Below are 10571 nucleotides of genomic sequence, written 5' to 3'. Positions count from 1 at the left end.
CACATCAGGGCCAATTTTCCCAAAAACCAGTTAACATCACTGTACCTGTATGTCTTTTGGCTGTGGGAGAAAACCAAAACACCAGGAAGAAACACACCCAAACATAGGGCTCAGTGTTTTGAGACAGTAATGCTAACCACTGTGCTACCACTTACCAAATAACCAGAGGGAAATAAGTGATTATTTCTTGATAAAACTACCTGTGGGTTGGAAAAAAGGCAAATATCAACAGTCTGTTAAGACTTGGCAAACTGTACAGGGATGGTAAGTGTATTGGAGGTTGTAATTATACAATGGCTAAATCAACAAATGAAAAATCCACAGGTTATTTTTAGTAGTCTATAAGGCATTTTTAAGTCATTTTCAGTACTTGCCTTTAAACATGACACACACAACAACCAAATAATTACAAAACAAGATAACTCTAATAAAATAATGCTTCTAGAAAAAATGTTTACTGTAAATTTGGATATACACTTTACCGTGCAATAACTTACTGACATATATTAATAGAAATAAAACATAAGATCAAACCACTTCAATTGTTTCAAAGCCAAAGGAAAAAAGGTAAATTTTGTTATTAATTTTAGTTTTATATCTGAAAAAAAGGTCTACTAAGCTTATTTTAGTCTCAATAGAACCTAAGATCATATCAGTCACCGGCTTTTAACACTAAGACCCATTACACTTATTTAGTCGTTTTTCCCTTTTCTGTTTAACTTTCCTGTAGAGGATAATTTCCCGTGGCTTTTTTTTATCGTTATCTTTTTTATAATGTGTAGCACATGTTAAGCACACTGCTGTAATAACGTTGTAACTTGCAGTGCAACTCTGTAACAATAGTACAGTGCTGATCCCCGCTCCAAACATGCGCAAATGACGTCTGTAACGGAAGTCCTTGCCGTTCAGTTTGATGGTCATTGGATCTGGCAAATGACTGATGGATTCGCCGGAGAATCCAATGCCTCGGAACCAATGAGAACTGAAGGCGGAGGCGGGGCTCGCTGCGGTTCAGAAGTGGAGTAGATTTGGGACTTCAAAGAGGAAAACAAGACCAACTCCGAGACGGGCAGGTAAGAAAACCTACAGTAGAAATTATTTGTCTGTGGCTTTTTTTCTGCGCAGAAACTATGGGCACATTTCTACAGCAGAGACAGATTATATCGCTGTTTAAAAAGACCCCACCAGTAGGTTGTGATGTGTTTGGTCGTTTTTACACGAAAACAGTTCTATGGTTAAGTTGATGTTATTAGACTTACTGTAGTAAGCCGTTTCATTTCGGTGCAGAGCTTGTACAGTTTCGCGAAAATATGCGAAGAGGTTAATCCGTTAGTATTAAGGCTTTTTGTCTGAGAGATCGGTGCAATGGTTATTTTTGCTGAATTATTTCAGGAGTACGGGTGTGTGCGTTAGGATTCGAACTATTTCGTTTCCTAACTTTTGGAAGTTCAAGTTGCATCTCTCTCCCTTGAGCTGACACTATGACCATTTCAGGGCTGGGTACAAATATATATTTTTGCGAGATGGAGCAGGTTCCTCCCCGCCTTATGTGTGAGGAAAGATTCAAAAGAGCTCTTTGCTAACAACATAAAACGCCAGGGGAGGAACTGACCGGATATCTCCGATGAATGACATTAACGTAGCAAGCTCTGTCACGTTTCTGGTGAGTTTTTTTTTTATTTGGGTCAGACGCTAAGTCGGTAATGAAGCTTAGCATCCGTAGTGTGGACAAGCATTCGACTACTGTACCTATGGTTTCCCCTTTTTCTGCTGCCTCCTGCTGATTCCGTCGCATGCTGGGCTTTGCGTGTTGGATAGACGATCGCCTAGCTGGACTCTGCTGTGTTGTACTGTAAAGTCTACGTACTGTACAGTACAGTGTGTTTCCTTACAGGGCAGTGATGTTTAAACCACAGTTTCACACAGCAGAAAGTTGGGTGTGTGTAAGGCTTAGCATTTTTAAACCCTGTCGCCTCCACGATACCTAGTAGTATTTTTTTAATGTATATTCGTTGCAATACGATATACAAGATTGGGAACAGTTATTAATTTCAGTGTTCGTTGGCAGCTCTTAATTATCCTAAATATTTGAGCAGTCACTGAGTTTCTGGCGTTCAAAAGTGCGTTTTACAGTTTAATTTCTGAATGCTCAGCTGAGACAAGGTTTTGAACACCGTCATTACCAGAAGCCACAGAATAGTTTTCAGATTTAAACACGTGTCCCCCCCCCCCCCCCGAAGAAACCATAAAGAACGTCGATTGGGTTCCCACGTTCACACAAAAATGCGACTACCTTTTTTCATCCACTTCTTTCAGATCTAGCAAACTGTTACTCCCTGTTTTCCATCATTCAGTAGGCTGGATTGGTTTGTGCCATCAACCAGAAAATGAAAAGGCACAAATCATTTCTCTGCGCCGTTTTGTGTGTACGTTTAACGCGTACTGTATGCGTTTAGTTTGTGCATGAACAATACAAAACAAAATACACAAAGCTTGAATTCTGAAATTGTGACCTCCCTTTTTATCCAGTCGATTCACTTGTCCACACCTTGTCCTGGGTTATCTTTCAGTTTAATTATCATGTACTGAGGGCAGAGAGTAAATCTGATGGGAAGGAGTCTTGGTTCACATTAGAATCTCTGTAACTTTTCCCTATTTCAATCATAAATGCCAACTTGAGTTTCTGCCCATCTGTCTCCCTGTTGAACTCTCAGAGGAATTTCTTATGTACTGCAGGGGGTCCCTTCAGTTTGTTTCTAGCTCTTTATTGAAATGAGGCAAGAATGGGAACTGGATCAGGAGGTTAAATGTCTGTTTGACTGTACATAGTATCCATTATGTGCTTTAGAGTCTTATAGGCTATGTGTCTAGTAAATCTCTAGAGCTTCTTTTTCACGGCAAATCAGACATCCTCACATGGCCTTATTGCCTGATCCTGCCAGCGTCTGGTCTGTTCAGTACTGCCAGCTGAGAGCTCCCTGCTACATTGGACTTTTGGCAGTGCTTGGGTGTGAACAGAGCTCACAGTCCTACAAAGCTGTTGCGGGTTTGGCCAGGATGAAATCAAATCTTTGATCCAGCTGTCAGTCAACAATGTCTAACCTGTTGCGTGACGACAGCTTTCCGTTTTTTGGAGGCCTGTTAGGCCTTCCCTGCCTTTGTGTATTGAGAGCACTGAGCTGGTAGGTTGGTCAAAGTTTTGATTTTAATCCAGTGTTTACTGGTGTTGCAGGAAGTCTGTGACCCTGCAGATTTTTTAGAACTTGTGAAAAAGCAAGCAAGCAAGTGAGTGGAGTCAAGTTACTTTTAAACAAAAAAGCCAAACAAAGAACTGCCCCGTTGTGATCTTAGACCACCCAACACAGTTTTCTCTGGTGTTAATTTTCATTTTCGCAATGAATGGCTGTCCCTTCTATATGTACTCAAATGCCAACAGCTGCTTGTATTCTGCTTTCAGTGGAGAGTTATTTGCCATTCATCCCGGCACAGAAATCTCAAGCCTTCCAAATTCCTCATGATCACAGGATCAGAAAGAGCAGCATTGCAATATGTAATAACTGTGAGAACCTTTCTTATTTTTTGCCATTAATTTAAGATTTCTGAGTTTCTAGAGGACCAGGGCACTGGTATAATAAAGGGCAAAATCATAACTAGCAAAAAAAGGCTTTGCATTGTAACCATTTTTGTGATTCAATGAGTGATATCAGAGCTATCATATAATATTACTTGCTGGGCATACATTATGATACATTCATCATGAGGGAACAAGCTTTTTTTTTTAAAAAAAGCAGTAAGGAATAGATGAAATGAATAAATTCAGTGAACATGTAAGATAAGTCCCTTGTCTTCACATAACCGAATCACTTTATGGATCTTAATGCTCAGTGGTTGTTGTATGGAGCTTGAGGAGTCGGTGTGATACTACATGGTCGAGGCTGTTAACATCAGGGTGATTTATTTTAGCTTAAGACCACATATTTGGCAGCACTCCAGTGTAGTTATTACTGATAAGGAAGGAACAAAGTGCATTAAACATCGGCACTGACTCCTAGAGACTTATTGCCATCTTCAAACCCCAGTCTTGGTTTAGTCTGCAGTGAAACAAATCTCAAACATTCATTTTGAACATATAGCTTTTGATAGTAGAGTGTACCACTTAAATCTTGAATTTTTTTTCATCTTTTACAACAAAACGTTCATCCCTTTCCTGAATTTCTTTGATTTCTTTCCCCTGGTGTGTAGTAGAGATATCAGAATAGGCTCTAACCATGTGGTGTCTGGTCCATCTGTAGCTGACTTGACATTCCCAATGGTTTGTGACTTTGTTTAAGTGTTTAAGTCCTTGGATCAATATCACAGTGTTAAGCATTCTACTGTCAAGCCTTGACTTGAACTAAATATTAATGTATTAAATAAAAATGCCAACTTGTTAATTCAATTTTGTCATCAGCGTTATAGATCTTTTGTGCTGTGTGAATGGAAAATATTTAATCAGGAAATGTGAAGCTAAGAAACTTCCTGATAAATATATCTGAAATGTTCTGGGGTGATAGTGCTGGGTGCTATCAGATTTTTAAAAATAAAGATCACTAAAAAAAGGAACCCAGAAATGAGGAAATGGAGAAGTCAGCTAGAGCACTGAAATAAATGCTAATTTGAAAGTTCCTTTTTTATATCTGTCTTTCTCACTCAGGTTTGACTGTTCATCATTGAGGACATTTTAATAAGTGATGTGCTGAGCTCCTCACTTACTAGCTATGGGGAAGACGGGGTCATTCCATATGCAATCAATGAAAATGGCCAGTTGTGACATCACCCCTTTGGATTTTAATACACATTTCTATAAAAGTCAGCCCTTGGGAGAAAAGGTTAGGTAGTGATTTCTGGACTTGAATGACCAATTATTCATGGGCCAGGGGTTCTCAAATTTGTCCCATTTTGGATCCCCACCACAGCTTAAGACACACATATCTTCATCACTGCTAAACACAGAAGGATTTGTCTTAAATTGTTTTACATCTTCTTTCCTGGATGGGCAAGCTGTTTTAGAATTCCTGCAAATGAGGCCAAGATGAACAAACTCATCACTCTTTTTTGTTTTACTTTTATATGTTTTGATCTCCAGAAGTTTGTGTTGTGCTGCCATTCATTCAGGCACTGCAGACATTTGAATAGAGGCTGTGAGGTTTAACTTGAAACTCTTTATTGCCTGAATAATGTGTTTTTTACTTCTGAGATTCAGCAGGAGTTAATACTCAGAATTTGTTTCATGTGAATTTATTTGCTCTAAAGACTATAATGCTAAGAGCAGACTTTTAAATTCATTTTCAGTATACCGTAAATAGTGCCCTAGGCAAACCTGTGCACCTGTTCTTACACCAAATATAGCAGCTAGACCACTTCAGCTCACTACTTTTTTTTTTAGTGGATTGTATTCACTTGTTCCTCATTTACAGTCATCTCCAAATTCTCTTTATTACTGAAACACTGAAGGCGAGAACATTACTTGTAGAAATAACATTTACATTGAGCAACATTATTAGGGTTTCACATTTCAAGGCTTGCTGTGACCGATTTGTAAGACATGTTGGACATTTGCCCAATGGCTTGCTGAGAACAATTTTCTCAAGTCACGGTTCGGTCAGGCCTCGAACTGTGCCAGTAATCTTCATTACTTTTTTTCAGCCCATTTCCGACACAAAAGTCACGGTGCACCACTTTTTCAATTCAGTCATTCAAGTTGAAGAACCGACCACAGTTGAAAATGATTCCCTACCCCCCTTAACCAAATAAATACTGTCACATTTGTGTATGCTAGGAACCGATCAAACCATTGTAGGTTTGAGAGAAAATCTGACTTCAGTAGAGCCCACCACAGCGATGGACAGAACACGCATTCTAAGTGCAGTAGAGCTGAGCAGAAGACTGGTTACGAAGTAGAAGGACAGACTAAAATTTGAGCCTCACAGTCACATCTTGACATGCTTTGAAGATCACTTGACCCGACACCCTGTATATGCCTCAACCAATGGCGCTAACGACAGAAAAATGACAGATGAAAGCAACGCTATAAACTACAAAATGGGAAAAAACTGAGATAATTGTAATTGTATTGAGATAATTGAGGCCAAAAGTAAGAAACAAAAGATTACAATAACCTGTAATTTATAACTATTGTTAACACAAATTCTAAAATAGATTCACTGCCCTTTTTCTAAGCTTTAAAATGATATTAAAAATCACCTGTTTATTAGTGATGATGAAATGGATGCCGTATTGTAGGGGAGTTCGAAATCCTCTGTATCCTCAATCATTCAGAGCCAGAACTCACAGTCTATCCGTTTCTCCATCAAACACCTATTTCTGGAAACAATATTTCATTAAAACAAGAAGTGCTGAGGTCAGTGGGGGCCTGATTTCAATCGGAATGGTCAAATGGCCCTTTTATAAGCCAAAATTTGGTCAAGATGCTACGTTTTTCAAACTTGCTACTTTCCATCCATTCCTCCATTGTCTAACTAATTCATCTGATTCAGGGTTTTTCGGTGAGCCAGAGCCTATCCTGGTGAGCAAGGCAGTATACACCCTAGACAGGACATACTGTAAGTCCATCGCAGGGCCCACAGAGACACAAACACTATACAAACAATATTTTCCCACAAGCCAGTTATCCTGCCTGTGTGTCTTTTGACTCTGGGAGAAACCCGAAGCGCTCTCCCCTTAGAACATAGGGGAGAACATGCAAACTCCACATAGACAGCACCCCATGTCCAGAATTGAACTCGGGGCCCCAGAGCCACCACTGCACCACCATACTGTCCTACCTTTTACTTTTTATATAAATATTTATAAGATTTATATAGTGCTTTTCATTCCAAAGTGCTTCACAAACAAGAGCCCCAGTCCTGAAGTTCAGCACCCACCTGAGTGATGTGTGGCAGCCATTCTGCACCACCATCACTACACAGCAGATCGGCTGGAGAAATGAAAACCTGCCACACTAATTGAATTGAGGAAGAACTTTATGTATATTCCAGATGTATTCAGACAAGTGGAGGTAAATAATATTAAGTATTACTTCACCATTGAAGTTTGTATATGAGCTTGCAGGTAGGCCTGTTAAAATGTGAAATAGTAGTCAGGCGCTTAGTTTAATATCACATCTGATACTAAAAAACAACTGTTTATATCGAATTTATATCGAGATGGTGAGGTATTCATTTGCTTCAAGGAGTTGTTCAGAGTGTCTTTTTGATTGATTTAGTATTAAAAAAACTGTTTTCTGGTACAGTTTGAAAATATACAGGCTTGCTGTTTTTGCTTTCATTTTATGGTCTTTAGAACAAATACAGATATAATAAAAGACTCGAATATAATAATTCTATACATTGACATTGACCAGATTTGATGTTTCTATGTTTGTGTATAGCTGAATATTTAGTCAAATGTGAAACATGTACAGGTTATTGATAGAATGCCACACACTTATGAATTAATTTTTGCTTTTGTTGCAAGCTTAATCCATTTCTAGTTGAAAACAAAATAGTCTGAAGAAGAAAGCTGAATCTTGAGTCACAGTTTCTAATTTTGCTTTTTCTTGGAAGTGGACATTTGATATCTATTTGGAATCTTTCTGTACCTCACTCGACTACCTGGGGAAAGTCACAGTTTCTATATTTCAACATGTCTGAATCTATAAGTACAGTTGAACAAGGCGCTGTAGGATGTGGTAAAATAACACTTGGGAGTTGCTTTCTCTGTCATCTAATACAAGTCTTGTTTATTTAGGAAGTAATTATCGACAATATTGTTTTGACATACATCTCAAACTATCAGATTTTTTTAAAGAGCTACTTTTTGTTTGTCATCAAATCTGTATTGTGAACACTATTTTCTCATTGCAGCTGACAAACAGTAATGTACTGATGCTGTTTAACAACTGGAATACAGAAGATATTTTGTAGGAGTTGTTGAACATTTTTTGATCAAGTTGGGAGGAATCCTTTATGATTTAGTTTAGGGTTAGATATTAGCGTTGCTGTCTCCCATCTCTTGGGTCATGGGTTGGATTCCAGCCTGTATGTGTGGAGTTTGTATGTTTGCCTGGGTCTTTTCTGGATGATTTAGTTTACTCCAACTTTCCTAAAACATGCTGACTGGGTTCATTTGTGTTTCTGAATTTGTTTGTGTCTGTGTACTCCAATGGACTGGTGTCCCAGTTTGCAGTGCAGTACTTTGCATTGTTTCCACGACAGGCTTGGGCTTTCTGCAAACCTTACCAGGAATAAGTGTCTCTCTATTGATGAGTGATGTATTTCCCTTTTATTGCTCAAGAAAGCTTAATACTGCATTAAGCCATTTTCTCAGTGAGTGTGATCTTTCTTTGCTCATTCCTGCATAGTTGAGTGCTCAAAGTAGTTTTTAGCTGTTTTTCTTCTATGGGCTGACCATTTTGTACATCTGACTTTCAGTGTTATTTAATGTCTCTCACTTCAAGGTTGTATCTATATTAATAGTGCTCTGCTTTGGTGTCTACTCCCTGTACATAGATGTGATATTTCAATAATTTCGTCAAAACTAGTACGATCAAGACTAAATGCCAGGAGAGTGGAGAAGATTGTCTCTCTCGCATGACCATATGTGAGGATAATACACGACACAGGACTTTTTTGCTCACTGCCTTGCCATCAAACTTTTAGATTCGGTTAGGGACAGTCCTGTATGTCTAACGACCAAATGGACTAAATAGGTTGAATGGCCTCTTCTCATTTGTAACCAGAAGATTATCATCTGTTGATTCTTAGACTGTGACCCTTTGTGCTGGATGTATTTCTTGTGGTTAATGTTACTAACATATATCTGCCCTGTTGAGTTTACTGCATGTCTTTGAAAAAGGAACAACAAACTGTAAGGTTACAGATGGTCAATGAAATTGGGTGGAGGGACTCTTAAATGATGGCTTATAAATCAAGGAGACATAAATCATTCAGGGTGGTTTATGATTTATGTTGCAATTAATAACCTTGTTATATGGGTTTTCTTGAAAACGGATGTAAACTTAATGTGGTGCTTAAACGTTCATTGTTATGATTCTCCAGCAATTACTGGTATTCCCATGTAGTGAAAAGCTTCTGTGTGCACTTTTGCTTTTTTCATTCTGTTCCAGAACACTATTCCAGAAACAAACAAAAAAACAAAAGCTTAGGCTACTCAAAATTAAGCATTTGCAATATTTCTAGTATTGAATGACTACATATGATACTCTTATCTGAAGAAAGACGAGCTTCAATTTGTTTTTCTTGAGGATTTTTTTTAAAACTCATCGGCCATACTTTTGCATTAGACTACATCGACTTTTCAAGTGTACACACATTTAAAATTTGGTTAGGGTGGATTTTTGTTTTCATGTACATTTAAGAAACAGTCTTTTTGCAAGGCAGAGAGTTGGTGTAAAAAGAAAACGTGGGACATAAGTGTATGCATGGCTTTAAGCTTTGGGAAGTATTGTAAAAAATGAGGATATTGTTTTAAGGATTGAAATGTTTTTTTTTTTTGCTTTAGTTCAGTGATACTTGCTATCAGTGCCAAAAAGCCTTTAGTTCTTCTAGTTTTAGCCTTTAATGCCTTATTGAATAAAGTGGGTTTAATTGGTCTAAATTATTTATGAGTCTTCAGCTGTTTAGTGTTCTTAGTTACCTATAAACCCTGCAGGACTATAGATGTGTAGGACTAGGAATGTCAGTGCCCTAGTTTATGTTCCTGATTTACTGAACAAGCAACGTTCAGGGTGTGCAGTACTACTCCTGTAAAGTATAAAGGCACACACAGTAGACTGAGCTGTTTTGGTTTTATGAGCAACTGCAAAGGAACTTGAGTATAGTAGTGGAATGGTTCATTGACAGTGTAGAATGGAGGACTATCCAGTGGCTTCTGCCATTTCCTGGAAATGGTTGCACATGATGGCAGAGGATGTGTCACAAGTTCTTACTGCTATAAATGGAATAAAGCTGCTTTTCAGTTTTCTCCTAGGCTTTTCAGCCCAATCAAAACAAAATTAAGCCTGTTTGGTCCATAAGTGCTCCTTCTTTATTCAAGAACTACATCTATCAGATCTAAGAATAGCTTAGTAGTTTGGTTGACGACAGTAGACAAACAGCACAAAAAAAAGTGCTGTTCTTATCTCTGCAAAAACTCAGATTTGATTATGATAACTGGCAGTTGAATATTAGGAGTGGTATTGTTACAGCAGGTGATGTATAAAATGAAGATTCCTTCAGAGTTTTAGGGATGTACTACTATAGCACTGCTGTTTTGGAGGGTTATTATGGGTCTTCTGAACAGACAGTCAGATAGAATAGCAACAAAAACGGCTGTACAACACACAGAAAGGAACATCTCTGTGTGGAAATTGTACTATTGTGAAAATTAAAAGCTGCACCATGGTTTTGCAGTCCAGCCCCTAGTGTCACACTTTCTCTAATGCTTTTCATTTCAAGTGAGATTTTAAAGGACCAATGTGGTGCAAAAACTGTATCAGGATGTTGCAGTGAGAACATTGCATTTTGAGATGC

General features: G+C 38.3%; 1 protein-coding gene across 12 annotated transcripts in view; it reads left to right on the top strand.

Annotated features, from left to right (window-relative positions):
* The first annotated feature begins 987 nt into the window (after nt 1-987).
* Nucleotides 988-10571, top strand: part of klhl13 (kelch-like family member 13) — a 121139-nt gene continuing 111555 nt past the window's right edge. For 6 of the 12 annotated variants that reach the window (XM_088649071.1, XM_088649061.1, XM_088649050.1 and 3 more), the window contains exon 1: nt 993-1073. The gene's annotated coding sequence lies outside the window, so the exon portion shown is untranslated. Of the gene's footprint in view, nt 1074-10571 lie in introns of all 12 variants that reach the window. The other 6 variants (XM_088649072.1, XM_088649062.1, XM_088649051.1 and 3 more) reach the window with 2 other exon arrangements.

The sequence above is a fragment of the Lepisosteus platostomus genome, chromosome 10 (assembly GCF_059453375.1).
Source record: "Lepisosteus platostomus isolate fLepPlt1 chromosome 10, fLepPlt1.hap1, whole genome shotgun sequence".
In the NCBI taxonomy this organism is placed as follows: Eukaryota; Metazoa; Chordata; class Actinopteri; order Semionotiformes; family Lepisosteidae; genus Lepisosteus; species Lepisosteus platostomus.
The sequence above is the reverse complement of the archived record's forward strand: the minus strand, read 5'-3'. Positions and strand labels throughout refer to the sequence as shown.